Source organism: Helicoverpa armigera, chromosome 4 (assembly GCF_030705265.1).
Source record: "Helicoverpa armigera isolate CAAS_96S chromosome 4, ASM3070526v1, whole genome shotgun sequence".
Taxonomy (NCBI): domain Eukaryota; kingdom Metazoa; phylum Arthropoda; class Insecta; order Lepidoptera; family Noctuidae; genus Helicoverpa; species Helicoverpa armigera.
The window spans coordinates 11,774,953-11,787,007 of record NC_087123.1 but is presented as its reverse complement, the minus strand read 5'-3'; positions in this window follow the sequence as shown (position 1 = coordinate 11,787,007).

Genomic DNA, 12,055 nt, shown 5'->3' with positions numbered 1-12,055 from the left:
CGAGTGTCCTATTGTTTTTAATATGGTGGACCAGTGCTGCATCGATTTTTCTAGAAATTCTATTACTTGTGGGTGTACCTTGTACCTTTGAAGAATATTTAAAAGCCAGCTGTGTGGGACCGAATCAAAAGCTTTCCTGTAATCGATGTACATAGTATTAATGTTTTTCTTATTGCTAACGGCTGCTTTCATTGCTACGGAGTCTATAATAAGCTGTTCTTTGCAGCCCTGGCTACTTTTACGGCAACCCTTTTGTTCCTCAGCTAGGATATTATTGTTTTTAGTGGTGTGGTCGTGTAATAGTTCAGCTATACATCCTGTAAGTATTTTGTAAATGGTTTGCAAGCAGGTTATTGGACGATATTTTGCCGGGTTACGATAGTCGTTGTCGTCTTTCGGGATCATGTATGTAAGGCCTTGTGTAATGAAATGTGGCATGGAGTTTGGTGTCTGTATGAAATTGTTAATATGGTTGTGAAGTAGAGGGTGTGTTGTTGTCAGTTTCTTGTACCAGTAGTTATGAATTTGATCACTACCAGGCGCCTTCCAGTTGTGGGCTTTATTAAGCACTCTTATAAACACATCAACTGGTATGTATTCAAATTGCATTGGTGTTATTGAATCAATTATATCAGCATCTGCCTGCAGCCATTCAGCTTCTGTATTGTGTCTTACTGGCTCTGACCAGATCGCTGACCAAAACCTATGTAATTCATCCGCGCTTGGTGCTGTTGTCTCTCGTGTGTCTCTATTTGTGACGCGTTGTGTGTTTGATGATAAAGTTCTGTAAAACTGTTTTTCGTTATTGGCAAACCGAAAATTTTGTTGTTTTCTTAGTGTACAAGTCAAATATCTATTTAATCTACTGGAAGCCGCATTTAGTTTTTGTTTAAGTGTATCTAGGAATTCTTCATTGCTCAAATTAGGTTCTTCGTGTTGTGAGTGTATTCTGTGTTTATTTTTGATAGTTTCTATTAGTGTGATTAGCCTATTACTCCTACAGCCTCTTACGTATTCCGTCATTCTGCCAATATCTCTCCTTAGGTTATGTATTTTATTTTGAAGTCTCTTCTGCCATTTAGGTATTTTGTGTTGTGTTGTGTTAGGTAGTGTAGACGAATCCCTAATTTTAGCGCCATTACAGATAGCGGCAGTGTAGGCTGCACAGTAAATATAAGTATGTATGCTTTCAAAGCTATGTTCTGGTGTGATAAGCTCGGGTAAGATTTTCGTATTAATATAATTTACAATTGAAGCTAACTTTTTAGAGGTTTTTTTGTTTAGGTATATAAGGTCGGTCGGTAGGGTTTGTGTTACAGAAATTATCTAAGGCGATTTTGAATTGGTCGTTGATTTTTTCCATGTCATTAGTGTCATTTGTTTGATTTTGATGAAATTCTGATTCCGGTTGTGTGAGACGAGAGAGTGATTGCGAATGACTGAGTGATGGCTGATTCAGTGTTTGTGAGCTCGGTTGGGTTTGAGTTTCTTGGGTACTTTCTTGAATTACTTGTATAGGTTGTGTGGGTAAAGGGGGTAAAGGTGAATTGACAGTATTACACATGGCAATTCTATTAGATACTTCGTTTCTTATTTCTTCAAGTCTCTGTTCTGATATCATTTTGTTATTTAATATTACGCGAAGTTGATCTGAAATTCTTTGTTCTGTTACCCCATTTAGTTCTGGGTGCTCTGCTAAAACTGCTTGGTGAAGAGGTGGTCGGTAGGCTGATCTGTTTTGTTCTATTTCAGTTATTTTGTAGTAGTTTCTGACAATGCATTCGTTTTGTTCTATAGTCCATCTGCGTCTCTGCCCACTTGCTGGGTTAGTGTTAATGTGTGATTGTGTGTTAGGGTCTGAGTGTGTTTGTTGGAGATATGTTTTTACTTCGTTCGAAATTTGGTCTAATATTTCTTGTGAGAGTAATTTGTTTCTTTGTATAGCTCTACACTGGTCACCTAGTCTCTGTCTAGATGCTTGCATTTCTGGAAACTCTTTTGAAAACTCAGTGTGTAGGTGTTGAAGGTATATTTTACTGGTATTTAGTTTAGTGGCAATTAGGTACGTGCGCCAGATGAATTTGTTCATATCTTCTGACCATCGTTTGCGCGCACGACTTGTACCTGGGGCGGGTGCAGGTTCAGTGGCGAGTGCCTCCTGCACAACATCCTCAGGCGTAGGCGTATCAGATGATACCTGTTGTTGAAAGACTGTTTTCTCGTTTAAACTAATTGTGGAAGGGGAAGACGATAGTGAAGGGACATAAGAAGCGGTGCTTGGACTGAATGGTTCTATTGGGCTATTTATCCTATCTACTTCTTCATCGGCTGTAGCATATTGAATGGTGGGAGCCCGCCTGCTCAACTCCTCACCACTGACGGATCGCATGCTGAGACACCCAGCGTCAGCTCCAGGTGTGCCCCGGCGATCGCCCCCGGGCAGCGGCCCTATACGTTTCTTTCTAGATCTAGTTTCCATATTGGAGGGGTTGGTTTGGGACCGTTAGTTGGAAGGGTTCGTCAAGGTGTTAGTGACTTTTATGTTCGTACCTCCTGCTTTTATTGCAGGGTTGGGTCTAGCTGTTCCGACCTCTATATTAATTGCTCATGCCTCCTCTAAGCCCCCCCACCACGTCAAGGTGGCCCCATGGGGGGGTATTATTATTATTATTACCTGAGAAACCCGTTATCCCAGTAAAAATGTATTAGGCCATTGCCGTCAATTTTCTAATTCGGCCGTAAAGAGGCGTCAATAAACTACATAGGTTGTAAATAAGGATATATATATAAATACATATAAAGGATCTACAAGGACGTGTGGAATTTGATTCGACTATCACAGGAGCTATAAAAAGTTATGCGTTGACCGTAACATGTACCATATAATTCGATAGTGAAGACTAATGTACTGTGCGCATTGAGGCTACGGTACGCTATGGGACTAAGATGGCGATTGACAATGTGGTACACCAAAATCTTGACAGGTCTCCTAAAATCTGTATCATCATCCAGCCTTTTGACTGGATTTCTGGGCACAGACCTGTTCTCACCATATTGACCATTCTTCAGCTTGATGACGTAAGCTTGAGCTGAAGAAATTGACAAGAGTTTGATGGGGCAGACATGTCTCGGAGACCGCGTTGGGGCAAACGTAGTATAGGACATGCACGGTTGAAAGATGATTTGAAGAAAGTGGCGGGCTGCCCAAGACCGGTATGGACGGCGCTCACTGGGGAAGGCTTGGGTTCAACAACGGACGGCAATAGGCTCATATGCTTAAATTAATCGACCTGTACCAATTAGACCAGCAGATCTAGATAGCTTATACCTCCATCTCCATTCACCTCTCTCAGACCATAAGACAACCACAATGACTGAATCCCGCGACACAATGCGCACGGACATAGCACCGTCAATCCGAACGTCGCTCTGCCAATAAAAGTTAATGAGCCGACCGATTGCTGGGAACGACGGAGTACGAGACATGTGTCCGAACAGCCGCCGATACAGATCGCCACAGATGATAAGATTCACACACGCTATTTTAACACTTAAGTACTTCAAAGTAAGAGCGATAATTGCATGAGAATGTTTGGCAATCGGATTGTATCAACGATTTTTTCGGCGGTTTAATGAGTGATAATGAAGTGGTTGACAATATTTTTTGTTTGTTTCAATTGAAATCGGTTTATAGTATTATAGTACGTATGTGGAAACATGCAGGGTTTATTTTTGACTGTGCAGTTTGATGATTGGATTCACAGAGAGTATTTTGCATAACTTTTTAAATTCATATTCCGTTCATTAAGCTTGAACATCATGATAATCATCTTTGTTGCATGGTTTTATTATTTTTGCTTTCGAATAAACTGCCAGTCCTGTTAATTTAAGATCAGGCGCCAAAGTACTATCAGAGTCAAATTATCACCTACGAATTATTTTGATCCCAAAAAGAGATGGCTAGACCATTTTGTTTTTGCATAAGAAATGATCCGTCTACCATCGACTACACCACACTGATACTCTAGGCTTCTTTGAACCCCACACGCCTAACCAAAAGCAATACTACTCCAAAATGTTCTACAAGGTTTCGGAACAGTTCTGCTTACTTCCCGCACCAGAAGACCTGAAACACTACGTCTTGGAACTCGTATAATAACATAGACGTGAGCAGTCAAGCGTGCCTCGTCTGAAACTGACGTGCACCACAGAATGAACTGCAATACGGCATTTTGAATTGAGGACTATAAGGTCCTTAATTTAATTTGATAAGGAATTTTTAATTTGGAACTACAAAGATTGAGATCTCTGCTGCGATCAGTGACAGGTTATGTTTAATTTGTTTTTTTTTTCAAAGCATATTACCAGCGCCTAACTTATATTGGTCAGGCGGAAAAGTGTTTTATATAACCTTATGGAACACCGAATAAAGAATACATGTATTTGTATTGTTACCCACCGCTTGGACTAAACCCCAAACTCCACTATTCTCCCCAAACTGATTTCCCCTACCCAGTTTCGAGTGGCTACTACAAAACTCCGAAACACTAACACTTAATAGCTGGCTTAAAATGATGTGCAAACCGAGTCCAAACGCTTCCTACATCCCACTAACCCCCGCATGCCATGCGTTCTGTCGCGCAATGCCGACGCACGCCTCGTCGCCTCGCTTCCAAATTCAAATGGTTGACGTTCCAAATTGGAATTGTTTTTCATTTTTCGACTGTTAAGCGGCCGTTGTCTGCGGCCAGTGATTTCGAGTTCGAATAGCGCAACGGGATTAAAATTGGTACTTTGGAATTTTTGTGTGTTCGATTTTCAGGTTTAAAGTACAATTAAGGTTCTGTGGGCTTTTGGTATGTCCAATCTGGCAGTTAGAACAAGAATACTATGCGGATTGGCTTTGCAAGCCAGGGATTTGGAAAATCGTTTTACACTTCAATGGTATTGAATTTTGTAAAGGGTGTTACCACCTAGAGTAGCGTCGGAGTCCAGGTTAGTGCTTAAAAATACACGACCGTGAAAGCAATATTTGAACAGTAAACGTAAAGTATCCAATCAAACCCTTTTATTTACAAAATTCATACATAAAAAAAAAACAAATTTCAATAAAAATAGAACCATCAGCATGTCAAAAAAATAAAACACTTTTCCCTGAATTTCATTACGACCGTAAATAATATTTCTAACAATAAAATTTTCAAATCTAATATAACAGATAGACGTCAAAAAACCTCGGAGCATTCGAATTACAAAATTAAATTCCAAATTTAATTTTACACGCTTTTCATAGAACATTTAACGCATACCGCGAAGGGTGCGTCAGTGCTTACGGAAAGAAATAAAAGAATTAATTTTTATTTTTACGAGCCTCGAGAGGCCGTGCTTCATTTACAGTGTTAACTTAATTCTTTATTATATTTTAAAAAGGTTTTTATTATTTTATGTTTTATTTTGAAAGAGCTGAAGCATAATGCGGATAACATGCACTGAGCTGTACCTATCTACCCAGAACGTCTAAATCGATTCACATAATATTTAGTATGGGGACAAAATAAAAAGCAACGAAAATACATGGGACACATCTCATTTTTCGCAGTAATCAATATGAACCTATATTCCTAACTCCTCTATTAAATATTATGTAAACAAAATAACGCCGAAAACTACAATTCTAAAAAACCAACGTTCAAATTCAAATTTTCTTTTTTTCCATTCTTTTTTCAACTGAAACCCAGGCAAGTTTAACGAGCTTTAGATTAGCGGGCTCAAATTACGCGGACTTAAGTTCAGTTGTTTTAATTTCGCCGCAAAAATACGCCACGCGAAGATTATGTCCGCGGGAGTCAGTCCGGCTTTATAAGTCGGCTTAGTGAGCTAAATGAAAAGTACTAATGTTATATGAAATAGAAACAGAGATATGGTATGGTGGAAATACTTTTTCTGACATGTTATTAACACAAGTCGTATTATAAGCTAAAAGGTTTGAGTTACAGGAACTGCTCCAATAAATAAAAAGAGTTATGAAGCGTATTTATCGAGGATGGCTACTCTTTATCCACCAAAACGTTATACTTATTCAGTTTCGACGGGACGCGCGTGAAAACTTGATTTGTATTCGAATTGTTGGACTAAAAATCTCCTAAGGTGGTCTAAGTAACTTCGGTATTCAGCTGAAAACATCCAAATTCTGCCTAACTCTTATACTGACTGCATAATATAAAAAGTTTACTTTCTCCAGAATAAGGATACCTAGATAGTAATAATATATCCACTAAACAGAAATGGAATTTTAATGCACCCACCAATAAAACAATAGCCTCAATTTATTTTTCATTTATTTCCTCTCAGACAATGCATTCTTCCTTTTTTCTCGCACAATAATGTCTGGCTGCACTAAGAAAATTAAAATGGCGTCCAAATAATATATTCATTACGTTTTCATCTTTATACAGCAATGATAATGAAGCGTCGGACAAAAAGTTTCGCAAAAACTAATTGATTCGACGTCATTCGTCTCCCCTATTTGGTGTGTGGGATCAGTTATAAGAGGCAGCGATTTGGTAAAATCATACTCATACCTAGGTATACATACAATTTTTTTTTAATTTTTACTTCCTATATATTGATTAAAAAAATGGATTATCACTAAAAATACAAACATCCATCAACATTTAATTTACACTATATCAACCATTTACATTTAACAACTTATTGAGCAACTCAAGAGAGTCAAGAACTCGAGATGAGTTGCTCAAGATAAGATACAAAATTAGCAAGGGCTCTCGACAAGGTCCGATCACCAATCAATTGAATATAATTTCGATTTTCAGTGAGAACTAGAAACTAAATAGAAATATTGGGAAATACCTACAATTCCAAAAAAACATAAGCATCATGCATCATTTTGCTTACCAATACTCAGCTACTCATTTCGTCATGTCACCATCACTTGGACCACACGTCACTTCAAGTGCGGAAGAAAAATGCTCCTCTTCGCGTTTAAGACATAAGAAAGCACTCAGTACTCGGTGTTAAGTTATTAATGGATGAATATAAAACTCAATGATCTACTGCCTTTACTTCTTAGAAAACTTCGGACATCAAATACAAAGAAATTATTTCACTTTTGGCAAGTACAAAGGCCTGTTACTGCAGAGGCAATGATAGAGAGAAGGCATTAATAGAGCGCTTAATTAGTTCTTACTTGAAATATGGCAAGTTTTTATCTTTGAGACTTTACTGTTGGACCGGGTACCAAATCCCATACAAATTGCCCATTGTCCTTTGTATGTCTCAAAAAAAATTTTTCGCCGGCCTGGGGACTAATTTTCTTTTTCATAAAATATGAAAAACCGAATACTATCACACAAAATATTTTTGCATTTCGCCCTAAATGGATGCACTAAAGAAAAAAGTCCCTTAACTCGAGGGTTCCATTATAGGAAATTAAAAATATACCCTTAGAAGAAACTTTTCGTATGGGCTCCCCTCGTGACGTCACATCGCGTTATCGACGAACAAAAGAAAATCGCGGCCGACGTCACACGTCACTGGCATGGACAACTGAAACTTAGAAATGGTTAGTAAAGGTAATTTGAACCTTATGAAGTGGGGTTAAGGTATATATTGGCCTTGTTTTGCTGTAGTAGAAGAGGGGTTATCGATTGTATTGGGTTGTAAGATGTCTGTATATGGAGAAAATGTATGTAGATACAGTAAGTAAAGTAATATGAATATTGATGTCTAACTTTCATGATATTCTTAGTTCTTAAGAATGCTGAAGTAACTGTGTATGCCATATTTTTGAGCTGAAATTTCAGATTAGGTATACCTCTTTTTGCAATTTCACCTTTTGGGTTGGAATAGATAAGCACCTAAGGAAGTAAAAGAGATCATTGAATAATATTGAAATTTTAAAAGTCATTTCCTTCAAATTCTACTTTTACTTACAGGCAATTTTCATATTATACATTTTACATCCATCAGGCTTGAATGCTTGTATTAAGATTCCCAGCCAAGAAAAGCACGAACCCAAAAACTTGAACAGAACAATTCAAGCTTCCAATATGTTAATAGGTTTACGAACATACTACTTAAAATGTTCGGGAGTTTCCTAAGCGTTTCCAAATCATCGGATTTTCTTCCAACTTCGGTCTAAGTAGGAGAACTTTACACTTTAAACTGTCTATAGATAATTTTCTTTACAAAACCCAGAGATAGGTATTTTGGGCAAATTAGAAATTTTGGTCAAAAGGAGTTTGGGAATTTGGAGTTATATCTTGGTTTCTATTTATTGCCAAATTCAGAGAGGTTTAATTGGTTGAGTCTGGCCTTATTGCATAATCAAATTGTTCCTCAAAATAGTGGAAAAGCATGAATATCTATAATCTGTAATGAAAACTCACCAAAATGGCGTAATGCAACAACCTTTTACAAATAAAACCATTTTTTTCGCTTTTATCCAACTTTCACGAGAACCCGCATTCGCCTGTATTTGTTTTACTTTTTATCGATATAAAGACCTGCAACATACAATGTAACCTGTTACGTCATATATATTGATGACTAATTTGTTCCTTGGGATCTTCAAAGCACTTTCACACGTCAGCGCTGTAAAAGAACTCCCGTGGAGACCTATTTACTTACACCATATAACTTGTTTCGTTACACTTTGATATCTCACCTGGATGGTTGGTTATTGAGTGGTCGAACTGTCCATTAACATACAAACATTACCCAAAAGCATCAGCACAGGACTAAAATAAGTACCTGAAGTTTTTTCAAGTCTTTCTTCATAAATAAGTTGATTAATTTTTCCGATGCGATCCTCAAAGCACTTTCACACGTCACCGCTGTAAAAACTCCCGTAGAGACCTATTTACTTGCAACATATAACTTGTTGCGTTACACTTTAATATCTCACGTGGCTGCTTGGTTATTGAGTGCTCGAGATGCGCGCTCGTCTGACAAATTGCCTAGGCCGCTCAATCGTGACGTCACTATAATAAACTCGCGGGATTATGTGCTTTTTAAGGCAGTGGTACATGGAGTAACTCGGAATAAGTTCGTCATTGCACCGAGAAGAGACTTTCAGTATAATATTTTGTATGAAACATACAGTCAACTTCAGGTCAGTGGTAACAGTTTTATAGGAAAATCGTACTTATTACTATTATAGAGTTAAGGTGCATGACAATTACCACTGATGTGCGGTCTACCGTACTACTTCAACGAACAGTCGGAATCAGCATTTGCCTAGCCTTTTCCCTACTACGTTGTTGTCAGCTGCCAGTCCAACCAGATGCAGCTGAGTACCAGTGTTTTACTCTGTCTATCTGATCTCCTCAACCCAGTTACCCAGGCAACCCAATACCCCTTGGTAAGACTGGTTGCTAATACAATAGACAGTAGGTAGTCGTGGTACCGTAAGTTCACTTTCCGAATTCGATATGTGTGCTACGACCTTTACTTATATGGGGAGATTATAATTTGTTAAGAATGTGTTGAGAAGTTTTATATTGACGTCGTGTGTTACTTTGGTAAGAGAGACTTATGTAAGGGTAAATATTTGCGATATTGATGTGTCTGGAGTATGTAGGCAGTAGATTATATTTTGTTTATTTTGAGATGTTTTGTCATGGATAGACAGAACAAAATTAAAGCCTGACGAGTGCAAAATTATTTAATGTATGTAATTATCGAATATCACGAGAGAACTCATTAGAAATGCTAATGACTATATGAATGACCCAGCCACAATAATCAATGGACCTTTTCTTTAATATTGAAGAACTCGAAATCAAATCAAGTGGAGACAGTTCCCATAAACATACTCCTCTAATGACATGACTGCACTTAATTAGGTCGATCATCCGACTCGATTAAATCGAACATCGATATCACTAATCAGACAATCCACTCGATTACAGCAAAACGTAGCTCGTTCTAACTAGACAGCTTCAACTCACTCGATCAAACGGAAAATTATGGATAATCAAGTACTCATGAAGTTCTCATAATTAATTCCTTGTACCAATAATCAGTCTTTAACATTTTTATTCGGACCCCTTTTCGCTTTGAAGAGGTCCCCCGCTTTTAATTGCTTCGTCTAAAAAATAAAAGGAATATCCGTTCTTGTGATAAAGTGGTTCTAATTGTAGCGGGTAGCGGGCGTGTAAAAGCGTGTAGGAGACTTGCAGTGTAAAGTAATCATAGACTAGCTGTAGCTTAAATTCAACGAAATTCATACCTATTTAATATTATGAAAACCACGCAAAAGTTTCATGTTCTAATTATCGTACATGGCTTTATTTTCCTTCTAACTTTTTTGCGACATTGAGAACCACATCCTTTTTGCAAGACGACATTCATTTTATGAGGTTTGTGTGTCAAAAAACTACCGTATAACCAAAACGAATTATTTTTTATTTATTACCAGGTTTAAGTGACTCTATATATTAAGCATTAAGTTCTATCGAGTGTACCAAAAATAATTAACCCCACATAATCTATTCTAAGTTACATAAAGTTCGCTTTCAGTGGAGCCTCGCCCCATGCTGTAGATAATGATGCTTCGGGTGCACCCTAACGACCTTTATATTATTTAGAGTCGGCCCTTTCCTTGTTTAATTAATTGACGAGAAACGCGTTTTTAATTTTGACTTATTCCCTCTTTTAGCAAAGTAGGTTACTTCGAGATTGACTTGTATAGAATTTTGATTGCGATTTGTTTTGTTTGTACTTTAAGTAAAATATTTTAATAAAATCATGAAGTCTCTTTCTAAGGCAGTTGCTTCGGGTAGTCAGAAGTCAGACAGTCTGACAACCGGTCTTACCAAGAGGTATCGATAGGGTTGTCCGGGTAACCGGATTGAGGCAATCGTTCTGTGTGTAATACTGTGACTCAGCTGCATTAGGTTAGACTTAGCAAAAAGATATAGGCAGCTGACTATGTCTTACTGCACCAAAAAGAGGGTAATTTTTACCATTTTGTATCAAAAAAAAATATTATGAATTTTTGTACATACTGCGAAGTTGAATGACTCATTTTCCCGCAGTAAGGCTTCGTATTGATCGGAAAGGAAAAACAAAAATAAATTACGTCAGATTTTTATCGTATTTGGCAACTTGCCTTCTTTTCGAACAAAATAATGTAGTTTTCATGCTAGTGCCTATCTCCAATAAAAGCTCTTTGACTTTAGTAGTAGGAAATACCCTTAAAACGGTTTACAAACATAAATGACTATTTAATACGTCGACTGCCACTGCTATTTATTTAAGCACACAAGTAAAATTAGAGAAGGAATATTACTGAATAAGTTATTTACTTAGTTCTTCAAAGACACTAAAAAATTCAGCATGAACTCAAAACGTTCAAATATCATGCACTTTTATGCACAAAATACTTCTCACTATTCCCAAGTAACTATATACTTCAGGTAAATACTCGATTTTGATAGCATCCACACTGGATACATTTAAAGGGTTGCACAGCCCGGGAATTCATGGAATCCCATCGGGATCGCGGACCACGCAACTTATTCCTGGAATATACGCGAGAGGTGAAATATAAGTAGTGCTGTAACTTCCACGGGAATTGCTCTATGTTCCCGTGGTAGTGATGTTAATAATACTTCTATGTTTTGCGGGAGTTTCAACTGGTTTGCTTGCAAAGAGTAAGTTGAAGGCGTGAGGTTGTATCAATATTATTAAGTTACAGACACTGCGGTAATGATGTGTGAGAATAGTTGTGTTTCAGTAAGATATGCAATACCAGTCTTTATTTTAAAGCTGCGCCACTTGAATGCTTTAGCTTTTGTCTAGGATTATTTTTAGTTACATGCATTTTTACAGTTAAAACTTCACCACAACAAACACCTTTCGCAAAAAATCTTTTCTCTTTTTAATAGACACCAATATCTAAACTCATAAACACAATCATAACGAACATTTATAATCCCAAATAGACGATCAGAATTCCCAAATCTCTGAAATTTACTCGACCGAGTAACACCCACACACTCACATAGACAACGCACACACATATTGCTTA